Source organism: Gasterosteus aculeatus, chromosome 2 (assembly GCF_964276395.1).
Source record: "Gasterosteus aculeatus chromosome 2, fGasAcu3.hap1.1, whole genome shotgun sequence".
In the NCBI taxonomy this organism is placed as follows: Eukaryota; Metazoa; Chordata; class Actinopteri; order Perciformes; family Gasterosteidae; genus Gasterosteus; species Gasterosteus aculeatus.
Genome location: NC_135689.1, coordinates 20,791,292 through 20,809,937, shown reverse-complemented (window position 1 = coordinate 20,809,937; position 18,646 = coordinate 20,791,292). Strand labels below are relative to the sequence as shown.

The window sequence follows — 18,646 nt, the reverse complement described above, 5'->3', positions numbered from 1 at the left end:
CTCCAGTTTCCTCCTGTAGGTGGCGTAGCACACCCTGAGCTTGTCCTTCAAGAGGCGCTGATTTCCTAAGTATACCCCTGTGCCTATACCAGAAGCCTGTTTTCTTCTTGTCAAGAAGACCTTTGATGTCACTGGTGACCGTTGGCTTGTTGTTGGTGAAGTAGTGTACAGTCTGGAATGGTATGGTGGAGTTTTCACAGATTCAAACGTATTCCATAATGCAATCTGGCTTGCTGTGGATGTCCTCCCGATGAGGTCCACACTTCCCATCCCAGTCCGTCAACCCAAAGCAGTCCTGCACGGCGTCTTTTGCCCCTGTTCAGCTCCTCACAGTCCATGGGTGGTCGCAGGCTTCCTCAGCACCAAAGGAACATAATCAGGTGGTAACAAACGGGGAACCATTAGTGATAGTTGGTTTATTGTAAGTCAGATTCGGTTTTCATCCTCAGGGAAACTAAGACTATACTTTCAGGGATCATTTCTATAGTTTCTGACTTGAGAAATGTGTTTCCAAATGCTCTGGTCTCGCTATCCACGATGATGAAATGTGATATTTCCCACTGGGCGTGAAGCGGGCACAGAGAAGTGATTCAGTTCACAAGCTTTCTGCCATTGATGACCGTTCTTTACTTCCTAGTGGAGTAAAGAGGTGGGGAATATGGACAGAGTGGTTAACAGACTATGTGAATAGACATATAACTGATGAAGTTCTGCTTGGTTAATAGATAGTAAAATACATGACATTGATGTGATACTTCTGACTGCTTTCAGTTTAAAGGGGGACTTTGTGACACCTTCCCGTAAACGGGTAATGTTAGGCCCTGATTTCAGAAGCCTTTGTCCTCGTCTGTGCAGGTAGAAGATCTTGGAAAAGTATTTGCTTTGTCAAAGAACTCTGAAATGTTTATTATCTTTACAAGTGCAATGCGTTTGCCTTTCCAGTTTTTGACGGTAGAGCGGTCTTTTTATTTTTACGCTGACTTGGACAGAGGAGACGGTTCTCAACCTATAGCTTGTGCAATGCCAAAGAACAATCAGCTGCACCTCTGAAGGTCCTTCAACCTTGGTCTGGGGGAATCTTTTTAGTTCTCTCCTCACCCGACGAGTCGTCTCATCCGGTCATTGATGGAAGAGCCCTTTGAAGTTTAGAGCTCTGTGTCAATGCTAGTCAACAGAGAACTGGGTTACCAGAGGTTTTTGGGAGGTGGGTTGTGTGGCGGACACAAATGAGTGCTCCGAACCAGTTAACCTGTTAAACAAACAGTTTTCTCATTGAGCCTTTCCAGGAAGCCCCATGGTCATCTCCCACCAGCCTCGAAACCAGTTATCTGCTTGATCCCTGGCCAGACCTCCCACACATTGTTCTCTTGGAATTTGGCCTCCAGTTTCCTCCTGTAGGTGGCGTAGCACACCCTGAGCTTGTCCTTCAAGAGGCGCTGATTTCCTAAGTATACCCCTGTGCCTATACCAGAAGCCTGTTTTCTTCTTGTCAAGAAGACCTTTGATGTCACTGGTGACAGTTGGCTTGTTGTTGGTGAAGTAGTGTACAGTCTGGAATGGTATGGTGGAGTTTTCACAGAGTCAAACGTATTCCGTAATGCATTCTGGCATGCTGTGGATGTCCTCCCGATGAGGTCCACACTTCCCATCCCAGTCCGTCAACCCAAAGCAGTCCTGCACGGCGTCTTTCGCCCCTGTTCAGCTCCTCACAGTCCATGGGTGGTCGCAGGCTTCCTCAGCACCAAAGGAACATAATCAGGTGGTAACAAACGGGGAACCATTAGTGATAGTTGGTTTATTGTAAGTCAGATTCGGTTTTCATCCTCAGGGAAACTAAGACTATACTTTCAGGGATCATTTCTATAGTTTCTGACTTGAGAAATGTGTTTCCAAATGCTCTGGTCTCGCTATCCACGATGATGAAATGTGATATTTCCCACTGGGCGTGAAGCGGGCACAGAGAAGTGATTCAGTTCACAAGCTTTCTGCCATTGATGACCGTTCTTTACTTCCTAGTGGAGTAAAGAGGTGGGGAATATGGACAGAGTGGTTAACAGACTATGTGAATAGACATATAACTGATGAAGTTCTGCTTGGTTAATAGATAGTAAAATACATGACATTGATGTGATACTTCTGACTGCTTTCAGTTTAAAGGGGGACTTTGTGACACCTTCCCGTAAACGGGTAATGTTAGGCCCTGATTTCAGAAGCCTTTGTCCTCGTCTGTGCAGGTAGAAGATCTTGGAAAAGTATTTGCTTTGTCAAAGAACTCTGAAATGTTTATTATCTTTACAAGTGCAATGCGTTTGCCTTTCCAGTTTTTGACGGTAGAGCGGTCTTTTTATTTTTACGCTGACTTGGACAGAGGAGACGGTTCTCAACCTATAGCTTGTGCAATGCCAAAGAACAATCAGCTGCACCTCTGAAGGTCCTTCAACCTTGGTCTGGGGGAATCTTTTTAGTTCTCTCCTCACCCGACGAGTCGTCTCATCCGGTCATTGATGGAAGAGCCCTTTGAAGTTTAGAGCTCTGTGTCAATGCTAGTCAACAGAGAACTGGGTTACCAGAGGTTTTTGGGAGGTGGGTTGTGTGGCGGACACAAATGAGTGCTCCGAACCAGTTAACCTGTTAAACAAACAGTTTTCTCATTGAGCCTTTCCAGGAAGCCCCATGGTCATCTCCCACCAGCCTCGAAACCAGTTATCTGCTTGATCCCTGGCCAGACCTCCCACACATTGTTCTCTTGGAATTTGGCCTCCAGTTTCCTCCTGTAGGTGGCGTAGCACACCCTGAGCTTGTCCTTCAAGAGGCGCTGATTTCCTAAGTATACCCCTGTGCCTATACCAGAAGCCTGTTTTCTTCTTGTCAAGAAGACCTTTGATGTCACTGGTGACAGTTGGCTTGTTGTTGGTGAAGTAGTGTACAGTCTGGAATGGTATGGTGGAGTTTTCACAGAGTCAAACGTATTCCGTAATGCATTCTGGCATGCTGTGGATGTCCTCCCGATGAGGTCCACACTTCCCATCCCAGTCCGTCAACCCAAAGCAGTCCTGCACGGCGTCTTTCGCCCCTGTTCAGCTCCTCACAGTCCATGGGTGGTCGCAGGCTTCCTCAGCACCAAAGGAACATAATCAGGTGGTAACGAACGGGGAACCATTAGTGATAGTTGGTTTATTGTAAGTCAGATTCAGTTTTCATCCTCAGGGAAACTAAGACTATACTTTCAGGGATCATTTCTATAGTTTCTGACTTGAGAAATGTGTTTCCAAATGCTCTGGTCTCGCTATCCACGATTATGAAATGTGATATTTCCCACTGGGCGTGAAGCGGGCACAGAGAAGTGATTCAGTTCACAAGCTTTCTGCCATTGATGACCGTTCTTTACTTCCTAGTGGAGTAAAGAGGTGGGGAATATGGACAGAGTGGTTAACAAACTATGTGAATAGACTTATAACTGATGAAGTTCTGCCTGGTTAATAGATAGTAAAATACATGACATTGATGTGATACTTCTGACTGCTTTCAGTTTAAAGGGGGACTTTGTGACACCTTCCCGTAAACGGGTAAAGGGTGTGTTATGTTAGGCCCTGATTTCAGAAGCCTTTGTCCTCGTCTGTGCAGGTAGAAGATCTTGGAAAAGTATTTGCTTTGTCAAAGAACTCTGAAATGTTTATTATCTTTACAAGTGCAATGCGTTTGCCTTTCCAGTTTTTGACGGTAGAGCGGTCTTTTTATTTTTACGCTGACTTGGACAGAGGAGACGGTTCTCAACCCATAGCTTGTGCAATGCCAAAGAACAATCAGCTGCACCTCTGAAGGTCCTTCAACCTTGGTCTGGGGGAATCTTTTTAGTTCTCTCCTCACCCGACGAGTCGTCTCATCCGGTCATTGATGGAAGAGCCCTTTGAAGTTTAGAGCTCTGTGTCAATGCTAGTCAACAGAGAAGGGGGTTACCAGAGGTTTTTGGGAGGTGGGTTGTGTGGCGGACACAAATGAGTGCTCCGAACCAGTTAACCTGTTAAACAAACAGTTTTCTCATTGAGCCTTTCCAGGAAGCCCCATGGTCATCTCCCTCCAGCCTCGAAACCAGTTATCTGCTTGATCCCGGTCCAGACCTCCCACACATTGTTCTCTTGGAATTTTGCCTCCAGATTCCTCCTGTAGGTGGCGTAGCACACCCTGAGCTTGTCCTTCAAGAGGCGCTGATTTCCTAAGTATACCCCTGTGCCTATACCAGAAGCCTGTTTTCTTCTTGTCAAGAAGACCTTTGATGTCACTGGTGACAGTTGGCTTGTTGTTGGTGAAGTAGTGTACAGTCTGGAATGGTATGGTGGAGTTTTCACAGAGTCAAACGTATTCCGTAATGCATTCTGGCTTGCTGTGGATGTCCTCCCGATGAGGTCCACACTTCCCATCCCAGTCCGTCAACCTAAAGCAGTCCTGCACGGCGTCTTTCGCCCCTGTTCAGCTCCTCACAGTCCATGGGTGGTCGCAGGCTTCCTCAGCACCAAAGGAACATAATCAGGTGGTAACAAACGGGGAACCATTAGTGATAGTTGGTTTATTGTAAGTCAGATTCAGTTTTCATCCTCAGGGAAACTAAGACTATACTTTCAGGGATCATTTCTATAGTTTCTGACTTGAGAAATGTGTTTCCAAATGCTCTGGTCTCGCTATCCACGATGATGAAATGTGATATTTCCCACTGGGCGTGAAGCGGGCACAGAGAAGTGATTCAGTTCACAAGCTTTCTGCCATTGATGACCGTTCTTTACTTCCTAGTGGAGTAAAGAGGTGGGGAATATGGACCGAGTGGTTAACAGACTATGTGAATAGACATATAACCGATGAAGTTCTGCTTGGTTCATAGATAGTAAAATACATGACATTGATGTGATACTTCTGACTGCTTTCAGTTTAAAGGGGGACTTTGTGACACCTTCCCGTAAACGGGTAAAGGGTGTGTTATGTTAGGCCCTGATTTCATAAGCTTTTGTCCTCGTCTGTGCAGGTAGAAGATCTTGGAAAAGTATTTGCTTTGTCAAAGAACTCTGAACTGTTTATTATCTTTACAAGTGCAATGCGTTTGCCTTTCCAGTTTTTGACGGTAGAGCGGTCTCTTTATTTTTACGCTGACTTGGACAGAGGAGACGGTTCTCAACCTATAGCTTGTGCAATGCCAAAGAACAATCCGCTGCACCTCTGAAGGTCCTTCAACCTTGGTCTGGGGGAATCTTTTTAGTTCTCTCCTCACCCGACGAGTCGTCTCATCCGGTCATTGATGGAAGAGCCCTTTGAAGTTTAGAGCTCTGTGTCAATGCTAGTCAACAGAGAAGGGCGTTACCAGAGGTTTTTGGGAGGTGGGTTGTGTGGCGGACACAAATGAGTGCTCCGAACCAGTTAACCTGTTAAACAAACAGTTTTCTCATTGAGCCTTTCCAGGAAGCCCCATGGTCATCTCCCTCCAGCCTCGAAACCAGTTATCTGCTTGATCCCGGTCCAGACCTCCCACACATTGTTCTCTTGGAATTTGGCCTCCAGTTTCCTCCTGTAGGTGGCGTAGCACACCCTGAGCTTGTCCTTCAAGAGGCGCTGATTTCCTAAGTATACCCCTGTGCCTATACCAGAAGCCTGTTTTCTTCTTGTCAAGAAGACCTTTGATGTCACTGGTGACCGTTGGCTTGTTGTTGGTGAAGTAGTGTACAGTCTGGAATGGTATGGTGGAGTTTTCACAGATTCAAACGTATTCCGTAATGCATTCTGGCTTGCTGTGGATGTCCTCCCGATAAGGTCCACACTTTCCATCCCAGTCCGTCAACCCAAAGCAGTCCTGCACGGCGTCTTTCGCCCCTGTTCAGCTCCTCACAGTCCATGGGTGGTCGCAGGCTTCCTCAGCACCAAAGGAACATAATCAGGTGGTAACAAACGGGGAACCATTAGTCATAGTTGGTTTATTGTAAGTCAGATTCAGTTTTCATCCTCAGGGAAACTAAGACTATTCTTTCAGGGATCATTTCTATAGTTTCTGACTTGAGAAATGTGTTTCCAAATGCTCTGGTCTCGCTATCCACGATGATGAAATGTGATATTTCCCACTGGGCGTGAAGCGGGCACAGAGAAGTGATTCAGTTCACAAGCTTTCTGCCATTGATGACCGTTCTTTACTTCCTAGTGGAGTAAAGAGGTGGGGAATATGGACAGAGTGGTTAACAGACTATGTGAATAAACATCTAACTGATGAAATTCTGCTTGGTTAATAGATAGTAAAATACATGACATTGATGTGATACTTCTGACTGCTTTCAGTTTAAAGGGGGACTTTGTGACACCTTCCCGTAAGCGGGTATAGGGTGTGTTATGTTAGGCCCTGATTTCACAAGCTTTTGTCCTCGTCTGTGCAGGTAGAAGATCTTGGAAAAGTATTTGCTTTGTCAAAGAACTCTGAACTGTTTATTATCTTTACAAGTGCAATGCGTTTGCCTTTCCAGTTTTTGACGGTAGAGCGGCCTTTTTATTTTTACGCTGACTTGGACAGAGGAGACGGTTCTCAACCTATAGCTTGTGCAATGCCAAAGAACAATCAGCTGCACCTCTGAAGGTCCTTCAACCTTGGTCTGGGGGAATCTTTTTAGTTCTCTCCTCACCCGACGAGTCGTCTCATCCGGTCATTGATGGAAGAGCCCTTTGAAGTTTAGAGCTCTGTGTCAATGCTAGTCAACAGAGAACGGGGTTACCAGAGGTTTTTGGGAGGTGGGTTGTGTGGCGGACACAAATGAGTGCTCCGAACCAGTTAACCTGTTAAAGAAAGAGTTTTCTCATTGAGCCTTTCCAGGAAGCCCCATGGTCGTCTCCCTCCAGCCTCGAAACCAGTTATCTGCTTGATCCCGGTCCAGACCTCCCACACATTGTTCTCTTGGAATTTGGCCTCCAGTTTCCTCCTGTAGGTGGCGTAGCACACCCTGAGCTTGTCCTTCAAGAGCCGCTGATTTCCTAAGTATACCCCTGTGCCTATACCAGAAGCCTGTTTTCTTCTTGTCAAGAAGACCTTTGATGTCACTGGTGACCGTTGGCTTGTTGTTGGTGAAGTAGTGTACAGTCTGGAATGGTATGGTGGAGTTTTCACAGAGTCAAACGTATTCCGTAATGCATTCTGGCTTGCTGTGGATGTCCTCCCGATGAGGTCCACACTTCCCATCCCAGTCCGTCAACCCAAAGCAGTCCTGCACGGCGTCTTTCGCCCCTGTTCAGCTTTTCACCGTCCATGGACGGTCGCAGGCTTCCTCAGCACCAAAGGAACAAAATCAGGTGGTAACAAACGGGGAACCATTAGTCATAGTTGGTTTATTGTAAGTCAGATTCAGTTTTCATCTTCAGGGAAACTAAGACTATACTTTCAGGGATCATTTCTATAGTTTCTGACTTGAGAAATGTGTTTCCAAATGCTCTGGTCTCGCTATCCACGATGATGAAATGTGATATTTCCCACTGGGAGTGAAGCGGGCACAGAGAAGTGATTCAGTTCACAAGCTTCCTGCCATTGATGACCGTTCTTTACTTCCTAGTGGAGTAAAGAGGTGGGGAATATGGACAGAGTGGTTAACAGACTATGTGAATAGACATATAACTGATGAAGTTCTGCTTGGTTAATAGATAGTAAAATACATGACATTGTTGTGATACTTCTTACTGCTTTCAGTTTAAAGGGGGACTTTGTGACACCTTCCCGTAAACGGGTAAAGGGTGTGTTATGTTAGGCCCTGATTTCAGAAGCTTTTGTCCTCGTCTGTGCAGGTAGAAGATCTTGGAAAAGTATTTGCTTTGTCAAAGAACTCTGAACTGTTCATTATCTTCACAAGTGCAATGCGTTTGCCTTTCCAGTTTTTGACGGTAGAGCGGTCTTTTTATTTTTACGCTGACTTGGACAGAGGAGACGGTTCTCAACCTATAGCTTGTGCAATGCCAAAGAACAATCAGCTGCACCTCTGAAGGTCCTTCAACCTTGGTCTGGGGGAATCTTTTTAGTTCTCTCCTCACCCGACGAGTCGTCTCATCCGGTCATTGATGGAAGAGCCCTTTGAAGTTTAGAGCTCTGTGTCAATGCTAGTCAACAGAGAACGGGGTTACCAGAGGTTTTTGGGAGGTGGGTTCTGTGGCGGACACAAATGAGTGCTCCGAACCAGTTAACCTGTTAAAGAAACAGTTTTCTCATTGAGCCTTTCCAGGAAGCCCCATGGTTGTCTCCCTCCAACCTCGAAACCAGTTATCTGCTTGATCCCGGTCCAGACCTCCCACACATTGTTCTCTTGGAATTTGGCCTCCAGTTTCCTCCTGTAGGTGGCGTAGCACACCCTGAGCTTGTCCTTCAAGAGCCGCTGATTTCCTAAGTATACCCCTGTGCCTATACCAGAAGCCTGTTTTCTTCTTGTCAAGAAGACCTTTGATGTCACTGGTGACCGTTGGCTTGTTGTTGGTGAAGTAGTGTACAGTCTGGAATGGTATGGTGGAGTTTTCACAGAGTCAAACGTATTCCGTAATGCATTCTGGCTTGCTGTGGATGTCCTCCCGATGAGGTCCACACTTCCCATCCCAGTCCGTCAACCCAAAGCAGTCCTGCACGGCGTCTTTCCTCCCTGTTCAGCTCCTCACAGTCCATGGGTGGTCGCAGGCTTCCTCAGCACCAAAGGTACATAATCAGGTGGTAACAAACGGGGAACCATTAGTGATAGTTGGTTTATTGTAAGTCAGATTCAGTTTTCATCCTCAGGGAAACTAAGACTATACTTTCAGGGATCATTTCTATAGTTTCTGACTTGAGAAATGTGTTTCCAAATGCTCTGGTCTCGCTATCCACGATGATGAAATGTGATATTTCCCACTGGGCGTGAAGCGGGCAAAGAGAAGTGATTCAGTTCACAAGCTTTCTGCCATTGATGACCGTTCTTTACTTCCTAGTGGAGTAAAGAGGTGGGGAATATGGACAGAGTGGTTAACAGACTATGTGAATAGACATATAACTGATGAAGTTCTGCTTGGTTAATAGATAGTAAAATACATGACATTGATGTGATACTTCTGACTGCTTTCAGTTTAAAGGGGGACTTTGTGACACCTTCCCGTAAACGGGTTAAGGGTGTGTTATGTTAGGCCCTGATTTCAGAAGCTTTTGTCCTCGTCTGTGCAGGTAGAAGATCTTGGAAAAGTATTTGCTTTGTCAAAGAACTCTGAACTGTTTATTATCTTTACAAGTGCAATGCGTTTGCCTTTCCAGTTTTTGACGGTAGAGCGGTCTTTTTATTTTTACGCTGACTTGGACAGAGGAGACGGTTCTCAACCTATAGCTTGTGCAATGCCAAAGAACAATCAGCTGCACCTCTGAAGGTCCTTCAACCTTGTTCTGGGGGAATCTTTTTAGTTCTCTCCTCACCCGACGAGTCGTCTCATCCGGTCATTGATGGAAGAGCCCTTTGAAGTTTAGAGCTCTGTGTCAATGCTAGTCAACAGAGAAGGGGGTTACCAGAGGTTTTTGGGAGGTGGGTTGTGTGGCGGACACAAATGAGTGCTCCGAACCAGTTAACCTGTTAAAGAAACAGTTTTCTCATTGAGCCTTTCCAGGAAGCCCCAAGGTCGTCTCCCTCCAGCCTCGAAACCAGTTATCTGCTTTATCCCGGTCCAGACCTCCCACACATTGTTCTCTTGGAATTTGGCCTCCAGTTTCCTCCTGTAGGTGGCGTAGCACACCCTGAGCTTGTCCTTCAAGAGCCGCTGATTTCCTAAGTATACCCCTGTGCCTATACCAGAAGCCTGTTTTCTTCTTGTCAAGAAGACCTTTGATGTCACTGGTGACCGTTGGCTTGTTGTTGGTGAAGTAGTGTACAGTCTGGAATGGTATGGTGGAGTTTTCACAGAGTCAAACGTATTCCGTAATGCATTCTGGCTTGCTGTGGATGTCCTCCCGATGAGGTCCACACTTCCCATCCCAGTCCGTCAACCCAAAGCAGTCCTGCACGGCGTCTTTCCTCCCTGTTCAGCTCCTCACAGTCCATGGGTGGTCGCAGGCTTCCTCAGCACCAAAGGTACATAATCAGGTGGTAACAAACGGGGAACCATTAGTGATAGTTGGTTTATTGTAAGTCAGATTCAGTTTTCATCCTCAGGGAAACTAAGACTATACTTTCAGGGATCATTTCTATAGTTTCTGACTTGAGAAATGTGTTTCCAAATGCTCTGGTCTCGCTATCCACGATGATGAAATGTGATATTTCCCACTGGGCGTGAAGCGGGCAAAGAGAAGTGATTCAGTTCACAAGCTTTCTGCCATTGATGACCGTTCTTTACTTCCTAGTGGAGTAAAGAGGTGGGGAATATGGACAGAGTGGTTAACAGACTATGTGAATAGACATATAACTGATGAAGTTCTGCTTGGTTAATAGATAGTAAAATACATGACATTGATGTGATACTTCTGACTGCTTTCAGTTTAAAGGGGGACTTTGTGACACCTTCCCGTAAACGGGTTAAGGGTGTGTTATGTTAGGCCCTGATTTCAGAAGCTTTTGTCCTCGTCTGTGCAGGTAGAAGATCTTGGAAAAGTATTTGCTTTGTCAAAGAACTCTGAACTGTTTATTATCTTTACAAGTGCAATGCGTTTGCCTTTCCAGTTTTTGACGGTAGAGCGGTCTTTTTATTTTTACGCTGACTTGGACAGAGGAGACGGTTCTCAACCTATAGCTTGTGCAATGCCAAAGAACAATCAGCTGCACCTCTGAAGGTCCTTCAACCTTGTTCTGGGGGAATCTTTTTAGTTCTCTCCTCACCCGACGAGTCGTCTCATCCGGTCATTGATGGAAGAGCCCTTTGAAGTTTAGAGCTCTGTGTCAATGCTAGTCAACAGAGAAGGGGGTTACCAGAGGTTTTTGGGAGGTGGGTTGTGTGGCGGACACAAATGAGTGCTCCGAACCAGTTAACCTGTTAAAGAAACAGTTTTCTCATTGAGCCTTTCCAGGAAGCCCCAAGGTCGTCTCCCTCCAGCCTCGAAACCAGTTATCTGCTTTATCCCGGTCCAGACCTCCCACACATTGTTCTCTTGGAATTTGGCCTCCAGTTTCCTCCTGTAGGTGGCGTAGCACACCCTGAGCTTGTCCTTCAAGAGCCGCTGATTTCCTAAGTATACCCCTGTGCCTATACCAGAAGCCTGTTTTCTTCTTGTCAAGAAGACCTTTGATGTCACTGGTGACCGTTGGCTTGTTGTTGGTGAAGTAGTGTACAGTCTGGAATGGTATGGTGGAGTTTTCACAGAGTCAAACGTATTCCGTAATGCATTCTGGCTTGCTGTGGATGTCCTCCCGATGAGGTCCACACTTCCCATCCCAGTCCGTCAACCCAAAGCAGTCCTGCACGGCGTCTTTCCTCCCTGTTCAGCTCCTCACAGTCCATGGGTGGTCGCAGGCTTCCTCAGCACCAAAGGTACATAATCAGGTGGTAACAAACGGGGAACCATTAGTGATAGTTGGTTTATTGTAAGTCAGATTCAGTTTTCATCCTCAGGGAAACTAAGACTATACTTTCAGGGATCATTTCTATAGTTTCTGACTTGAGAAATGTGTTTCCAAATGCTCTGGTCTCGCTATCCACGATGATGAAATGTGATATTTCCCACTGGGCGTGAAGCGGGCACAGAGAAGTGATTCAGTTCACAAGCTTTCTGCCATTGATGACTGTTCTTTACTTCCTAGTGGAGTAAAGAGGTGGGGAATATGGACAGAGTGGTTAACAGACTATGTGAATAGACATATAACCGATGAAGTTCTGCTTGGTTAATAGATAGTAAAATACATGACATTGATGTGATACTTCTGACTGCTTTCAGTTTAAAGGGGGACTTTGTGACACCTTCCCGTAAACGGGTAAAGGGTGTGTTATGTTAGGCCCTGATTTCAGAAGCTTTTGTCCTCGTCTGTGCAGGTAGAAGATCTTGGAAAAGTATTTGCTTTGTCAAAGAACTCTGAACTGTTTATTATCTTTACAAGTGCAATGCGTTTGCCTTTCCAGTTTTTGACGGTAGAGCGGTCTTTTTATTTTTACGCTGACTTGGACAGAGGAGACGGTTCTCAACCTATAGCTTGTGCAATGCCAAAGAACAATCAGCTGCACCTCTGAAGGTCCTTCAACCTTGGTCTGGGGGAATCTTTTTAGTTCTCTCCTCACCCGACGAGTCGTCTCATCCGGTCATTGATGGAAGAGCCCTTTGAAGTTTAGAGCTCTGTGTCAATGCTAGTCAACAGAGAACGGGGTTACCAGAGGTTTTTGGGAGGTGGGTTGTGTGGCGGACACAAATGAGTGCTCCGAACCAGTTAACCTGTTAAAGAAACAGTTTTCTCATTGAGCCTTTCCAGGAAGCCCCATGGTCGTCTCCCTCCAGCCTCGAAACCAGTTATCTGCTTGATCCCGGTCCAGACCTCCCACACATTGTTCTCTTGGAATTTGGCCTCCAGTTTCCTCCTGTAGGTGGCGTAGCACACCCTGAGCTTGTCCTTCAAGAGGCGCTGATTTCCTAAGTATACCCCTGTGCCTATACCAGAAGCCTGTTTTCTTCTTGTCAAGAAGACCTTTGATGTCACTGGTGACCGTTGGCTTGTTGTTGGTGAAGTAGTGTACAGTCTGGAATGGTATGGTGGAGTTTTCACAGAGTCAAACGTATTCCGTAATGCATTCTGGCTTGCTGTGGATGTCCTCCCGATGAGGTCCACACTTCCCATCCCAGTCCGTCAACCCAAAGCAGTCCTGCACGGCGTCTTTCCTCCCTGTTCAGCTCCTCACAGTCCATGGGTGGTCGCAGGCTTCCTCAGCACCAAAGGTACATAATCAGGTGGTAACAAACGGGGAACCATTAGTCATAGTTGGTTTATTGTAAGTCAGATTCAGTTTTCATCTTCAGGGAAACTAAGACTATACTTTCAGGGATCATTTCTATAGTTTCTGACTTGAGAAATGTGTTTCCAAATGCTCTGGTCTCGCTATCCCTGATGATGAAATGTGATATTTTCCACTGGGTGTGAAGCGGGCACAGAGAAGTGATTCAGTTCACAAGCTTTCTGCCATTGATGACCGTTCTTTACTTCCTAGTGGAGTAAAGAGGTGGGGAATATGGACAGAGTGGTTAACAGACTATGTGAATAGACATATAACTGATGAAGTTCTGCTTGGTTAATAGATAGTAAAATACATGACATTGATGTGATACTTCTGACTGCTTTCAGTTTAAAGGGGGACTTTGTGACACCTTCCCGTAAACGGGTAAAGGGTGTGTTATGTTAGGCCCTGATTTCAGAAGCTTTTGTCCTCGTCTGTGCAGGTAGAAGATCTTGGAAAAGTATTTGCTTTGTCAAAGAACTCTGAACTGTTTATTATCTTTACAAGTGCAATGCGTTTGCCTTTCCAGTTTTTGACGGTAGAGCGGTCTTTTTATTTTTACGCTGACTTGGACAGAGGAGACGGTTCTCAACCTATAGCTTGTGCAATGCCAAAGAACAATCAGCTGCACCTCTGAAGGTCCTTCAACCTTGGTCTGGGGGAATCTTTTTAGTTCTCTCCTCACCCGACGAGTCGTCTCATCCGGTCATTGATGGAAGAGCCCTTTGAAGTTTAGAGCTCTGTGTCAATGCTAGTCAACAGAGAAGGGGGTTACCAGAGGTTTTTGGGAGGTGGGTTGTGTGGCGGACACAAATGAGTGCTCCGAACCAGTTAACCTGTTAAAGAAACAGTTTTCTCATTGAGCCTTTCCAGGAAGCCCCATGGTCGTCTCCCTCCAGCCTCGTAACCAGTTATCTGCTTGATCCCGGTCCAGACCTCCCACACATTGTTCTCTTGGAATTTGGCCTCCAGTTTCCTCCTGTAGGTGGCGTAGCACACCCTGAGCTTGTCCTTCAAGAGGCGCTGATTTCCTAAGTATACCCCTGTGCCCATACCAGAAGCCTGTTTTCTTCTTGTCAAGAAGACCTTTGATGTCACTGGTGACCGTTGGCTTGTTGTTGGTGAAGTAGTGTACAGTCTGGAATGGTATGGTGGAGTTTTCACAGAGTCAAACGTATTCCGTAATGCATTCTGGCTTGCTGTGGATGTCCTCCCGATGAGGTCCACACTTCCCATCCCAGTCCGTCAACCCAAAGCAGTCCTGCACGGCGTCTTTCCTCCCTGTTCAGCTCCTCACAGTCCATGGGTGGTCGCAGGCTTCCTCAGCACCAAAGGTACATAATCAGGTGGTAACAAACGGGGAACCATTAGTGATAGTTGGTTTATTGTAAGTCAGATTCAGTTTTCATCCTCAGGGAAACTAAGACTATACTTTCAGGGATCATTTCTATAGTTTCTGACTTGAGAAATGTGTTTCCAAATGCTCTGGTCTCACTATCCACGATGATGAAATGTGATATTTCCCACTGGGCGTGAAGCGGGCACAGAGAAGTGATTCAGTTCACAAGCTTTCTGCCATTGATGACCGTTCTTTACTTCCTAGTGGAGTAAAGAGGTGGGGAATATGGACAGAGTGGTTAACAGACTATGTGAATAGACATATAACCGATGAAGTTCTGCTTGGTTAATAGATAGTAAAATACATGACATTGATGTGATACTTCTGACTGCTTTCAGTTTAAAGGGGGACTTTGTGACACCTTCCCGTAAACGGGTAAAGGGTGTGTTATGTTAGGCCCTGATTTCAGAAGCTTTTGTCCTCGTCTGTGCAGGTAGAAGATCTTGGAAAAGTATTTGCTTTGTCAAAGAACTCTGAACTGTTTATTATCTTTACAAGTGCAATGCGTTTGCCTTTCCAGTTTTTGACGGTAGAGCGGTCTTTTTATTTTTACGCTGACTTGGACAGAGGAGACGGTTCTCAACCTATAGCTTGTGCAATGCCAAAGAACAATCAGCTGCACCTCTGAAGGTCCTTCAACCTTGGTCTGGGGGAATCTTTTTAGTTCTCTCCTCACCCGACGAGTCGTCTCATCCGGTCATTGATGGAAGAGCCCTTTGAAGTTTAGAGCTCTGTGTCAATGCTAGTCAACAGAGAACGGGGTTACCAGAGGTTTTTGGGAGGTGGGTTGTGTGGCGGACACAAATGAGTGCTCCGAACCAGTTAACCTGTTAAAGAAACAGTTTTCTCATTGAGCCTTTCCAGGAAGCCCCATGGTCGTCTCCCTCCAGCCTCGAAACCAGTTATCTGCTTGATCCCGGTCCAGACCTCCCACACATTGTTCTCTTGGAATTTGGCCTCCAGTTTCCTCCTGTAGGTGGCGTAGCACACCCTGAGCTTGTCCTTCAAGAGGCGCTGATTTCCTAAGTATACCCCTGTGCCTATACCAGAAGCCTGTTTTCTTCTTGTCAAGAAGACCTTTGATGTCACTGGTGACCGTTGGCTTGTTGTTGGTGAAGTAGTGTACAGTCTGGAATGGTATGGTGGAGTTTTCACAGAGTCAAACGTATTCCGTAATGCATTCTGGCTTGCTGTGGATGTCCTCCCGATGAGGTCCACACTTCCCATCCCAGTCCGTCAACCCAAAGCAGTCCTGCACGGCGTCTTTCCTCCCTGTTCAGCTCCTCACAGTCCATGGGTGGTCGCAGGCTTCCTCAGCACCAAAGGTACATAATCAGGTGGTAACAAACGGGGAACCATTAGTCATAGTTGGTTTATTGTAAGTCAGATTCAGTTTTCATCCTCAGGGAAACTAAGACTATACTTTCAGGGATCATTTCTATAGTTTCTGACTTGAGAAATGTGTTTCCAAATGCTCTGGTCTCGCTATCCCTGATGATGAAATGTGATATTTTCCACTGGGTGTGAAGCGGGCACAGAGAAGTGATTCAGTTCACAAGCTTTCTGCCATTGATGACCGTTCTTTACTTCCTAGTGGAGTAAAGAGGTGGGGAATATGGACAGAGTGGTTAACAGACTATGTGAATAGACATATAACTGATGAAGTTCTGCTTGGTTAATAGATAGTAAAATACATGACATTGATGTGATACTTCTGACTGCTTTCAGTTTAAAGGGGGACTTTGTGACACCTTCCCGTAAACGGGTAAAGGGTGTGTTATGTTAGGCCCTGATTTCAGAAGCTTTTGTCCTCGTCTGTGCAGGTAGAAGATCTTGGAAAAGTATTTGCTTTGTCAAAGAACTCTGAACTGTTTATTATCTTTACAAGTGCAATGCGTTTGCCTTTCCAGTTTTTGACGGTAGAGCGGTCTTTTTATTTTTACGCTGACTTGGACAGAGGAGACGGTTCTCAACCTATAGCTTGTGCAATGCCAAAGAACAATCAGCTGCACCTCTGAAGGTCCTTCAACCTTGGTCTGGGGGAATCTTTTTAGTTCTCTCCTCACCCGACGAGTCGTCTCATCCGGTCATTGATGGAAGAGCCCTTTGAAGTTTAGAGCTCTGTGTCAATGCTAGTCAACAGAGAAGGGGGTTACCAGAGGTTTTTGGGAGGTGGGTTGTGTGGCGGACACAAATGAGTGCTCCGAACCAGTTAACCTGTTAAAGAAACAGTTTTCTCATTGAGCCTTTCCAGGAAGCCCCATGGTCGTCTCCCTCCAGCCTCGTAACCAGTTATCTGCTTGATCCCGGTCCAGACCTCCCACACATTGTTCTCTTGGAATTTGGCCTCCAGTTTCCTCCTGTAGGTGGCGTAGCACACCCTGAGCTTGTCCTTCAAGAGGCGCTGATTTCCTAAGTATACCCCTGTGCCCATACCAGAAGCCTGTTTTCTTCTTGTCAAGAAGACCTTTGATGTCACTGGTGACCGTTGGCTTGTTGTTGGTGAAGTAGTGTACAGTCTGGAATGGTATGGTGGAGTTTTCACAGAGTCAAACGTATTCCGTAATGCATTCTGGCTTGCTGTGGATGTCCTCCCGATGAGGTCCACACTTCCCATCCCAGTCCGTCAACCCAAAGCAGTCCTGCACGGCGTCTTTCCTCCCTGTTCAGCTCCTCACAGTCCATGGGTGGTCGCAGGCTTCCTCAGCACCAAAGGTACATAATCAGGTGGTAACAAACGGGGAACCATTAGTGATAGTTGGTTTATTGTAAGTCAGATTCAGTTTTCATCCTCAGGGAAACTAAGACTATACTTTCAGGGATCATTTCTATAGTTTCTGACTTGAGAAATGTGTTTCCAAATGCTCTGGTCTCGCTATCCACGATGATGAAATGTGATATTTCCCACTGGGCGTGAAGCGGGCACAGAGAAGTGATTCAGTTCACAAGCTTTCTGCCATTGATGACTGTTCTTTACTTCCTAGTGGAGTAAAGAGGTGGGGAATATGGACAGAGTGGTTAACAGACTATGTGAATAGACATATAACTGATGAAGTTCTGATTGGTTAATAGATAGTAAAATACATGACATTGATGTGATACTTCTGACTGCTTTCAGTTTAAAGGGGGACTTTGTGACACCTTCCCGTAAACGGGTAAAGGGTGTGTTATGTTAGGCCCTGATTTCAGAACTTTTTGTCCTCGTCTGTGCAGGTAGAAGATCTTGGAAAAGTATTTGCTTTGTCAAAGAACTCTGAACTGTTTATTATCTTTACAAGTGCAATGCGTTTGCCTTTCCAGTTTTTGGCGGTAGAGCGTTCTTTTTATTTTTACGCTGACTTGGACAGAGGAGACGGTTCTCAACCTATAGCTTGTGCAATGCCAAAGAACAATCAGCTGCACCTCTGAAGGTCCTTCAACCTTGGTCTGGGGGAATCTTTTTAGTTCTCTCCTCACCCGACGAGTCGTCTCATCCGGTCATTGATGGAAGAGCCCTTTGAAGTTTAGAGCTCTGTGTCAATGCTAGTCAACAGAGAACGGGGTTACCAGAGGTTTTTGGGAGGTGGGTTCTGTGGCGGACACAAATGAGTGCTCCGAACCAGTTAACCTGTTAAAGAAACAGTTTTCTCATTGAGCCTTTCCAGGAAGCCCCATGGTCATCTCCCTCCAGCCTCGAAACCAGTTATCTGCTTGATCCCGGTCCAGACCTCCCACACATTGTTCTCTTGGAATTTGGCCTCCAGTTTCCTCCTGTAGGTGGCGTAGCACACCATGAGCTTGTCCTTCAAGAGGCGCTGATTTCCTAAGTACAGTAATCCCTCGTTTATCGCGGGGGTTACGTTCCGAAAATGACCCGCGATAAGTGAAATCCGCGAAATAGAAAACTTTTTTTTTTTTTACAATTAGCAACTATTACATGTATACAAATACAGTGACTCGCGTGTAGGCCGTTTCACTGCTCTTCAGACTGGGCCGCTGCATCCTGACTGCGCTCTGCAGTTTTCTCTTCTTCTGAAGCCCGCGGTGCAGGTGTGTTTGTTCGGGAGAAGAACATAGTGATAGGCAGCTGTTGTCGCTCTTTTTTCTTCTTTGCAAAAAGATCCTTGTACACCGACATGCCACCATCGATAACGTTGGAGAACTGTAATGAACGGCTCGGGAGTGAGTTTTTAGCGAATCAGAATGCAGAGCACAATGCACCAAAAAAAAAAAAAATGCAATATGAAAATCCGCGAAATAGCGAATCCGCGATAAATGAACCGCGAAGTGGCGAGGGATCACTGTATACACCTGTGCCTATACCAGAAGCCTGTTTTCTTCTTGTCAAGAAGACCT

General features: G+C 45.9%; 13 non-coding genes across 13 annotated transcripts; all 13 read left to right on the top strand.

Annotated features, from left to right (window-relative positions):
* The first annotated feature begins 456 nt into the window (after positions 1-456).
* On the top strand, positions 457-672 carry LOC144400459 (small nucleolar RNA U3). Its single transcript, XR_013462393.1, has one exon. It is a non-coding gene; the product is annotated as a small nucleolar RNA U3 (small nucleolar RNA).
* Positions 673-1,835: 1,163 nt separating this feature from the next.
* On the top strand, positions 1,836-2,051 carry LOC144400458 (small nucleolar RNA U3). Its single transcript, XR_013462392.1, has one exon. It is a non-coding gene; the product is annotated as a small nucleolar RNA U3 (small nucleolar RNA).
* A 1,163-nt stretch (positions 2,052-3,214) lies between these two features.
* LOC144400516 (small nucleolar RNA U3) lies at positions 3,215-3,430 on the top strand. Its single transcript, XR_013462450.1, has one exon. It is a non-coding gene; the product is annotated as a small nucleolar RNA U3 (small nucleolar RNA).
* A 1,174-nt stretch (positions 3,431-4,604) lies between these two features.
* On the top strand, positions 4,605-4,820 carry LOC144400498 (small nucleolar RNA U3). Its single transcript, XR_013462432.1, has one exon. It is a non-coding gene; the product is annotated as a small nucleolar RNA U3 (small nucleolar RNA).
* A 1,174-nt stretch (positions 4,821-5,994) lies between these two features.
* Positions 5,995-6,210, top strand: LOC144400524 (small nucleolar RNA U3). The gene has a single exon (XR_013462459.1). It is a non-coding gene; the product is annotated as a small nucleolar RNA U3 (small nucleolar RNA).
* Positions 6,211-7,384: 1,174 nt separating this feature from the next.
* LOC144400526 (small nucleolar RNA U3) lies at positions 7,385-7,600 on the top strand. The gene has a single exon (XR_013462461.1). It is a non-coding gene; the product is annotated as a small nucleolar RNA U3 (small nucleolar RNA).
* Positions 7,601-8,774: 1,174 nt separating this feature from the next.
* Positions 8,775-8,990, top strand: LOC144400454 (small nucleolar RNA U3). The gene has a single exon (XR_013462388.1). It is a non-coding gene; the product is annotated as a small nucleolar RNA U3 (small nucleolar RNA).
* A 1,174-nt stretch (positions 8,991-10,164) lies between these two features.
* On the top strand, positions 10,165-10,380 carry LOC144400452 (small nucleolar RNA U3). The gene has a single exon (XR_013462386.1). It is a non-coding gene; the product is annotated as a small nucleolar RNA U3 (small nucleolar RNA).
* Positions 10,381-11,554: 1,174 nt separating this feature from the next.
* Positions 11,555-11,770, top strand: LOC144400514 (small nucleolar RNA U3). Its single transcript, XR_013462448.1, has one exon. It is a non-coding gene; the product is annotated as a small nucleolar RNA U3 (small nucleolar RNA).
* A 1,174-nt stretch (positions 11,771-12,944) lies between these two features.
* On the top strand, positions 12,945-13,160 carry LOC144400536 (small nucleolar RNA U3). Its single transcript, XR_013462470.1, has one exon. It is a non-coding gene; the product is annotated as a small nucleolar RNA U3 (small nucleolar RNA).
* Positions 13,161-14,334: 1,174 nt separating this feature from the next.
* Positions 14,335-14,550, top strand: LOC144400455 (small nucleolar RNA U3). Its single transcript, XR_013462389.1, has one exon. It is a non-coding gene; the product is annotated as a small nucleolar RNA U3 (small nucleolar RNA).
* Positions 14,551-15,724: 1,174 nt separating this feature from the next.
* On the top strand, positions 15,725-15,940 carry LOC144400535 (small nucleolar RNA U3). The gene has a single exon (XR_013462469.1). It is a non-coding gene; the product is annotated as a small nucleolar RNA U3 (small nucleolar RNA).
* A 1,174-nt stretch (positions 15,941-17,114) lies between these two features.
* LOC144400513 (small nucleolar RNA U3) lies at positions 17,115-17,330 on the top strand. Its single transcript, XR_013462447.1, has one exon. It is a non-coding gene; the product is annotated as a small nucleolar RNA U3 (small nucleolar RNA).
* The last annotated feature ends 1,316 nt before the right edge of the window (positions 17,331-18,646 follow it).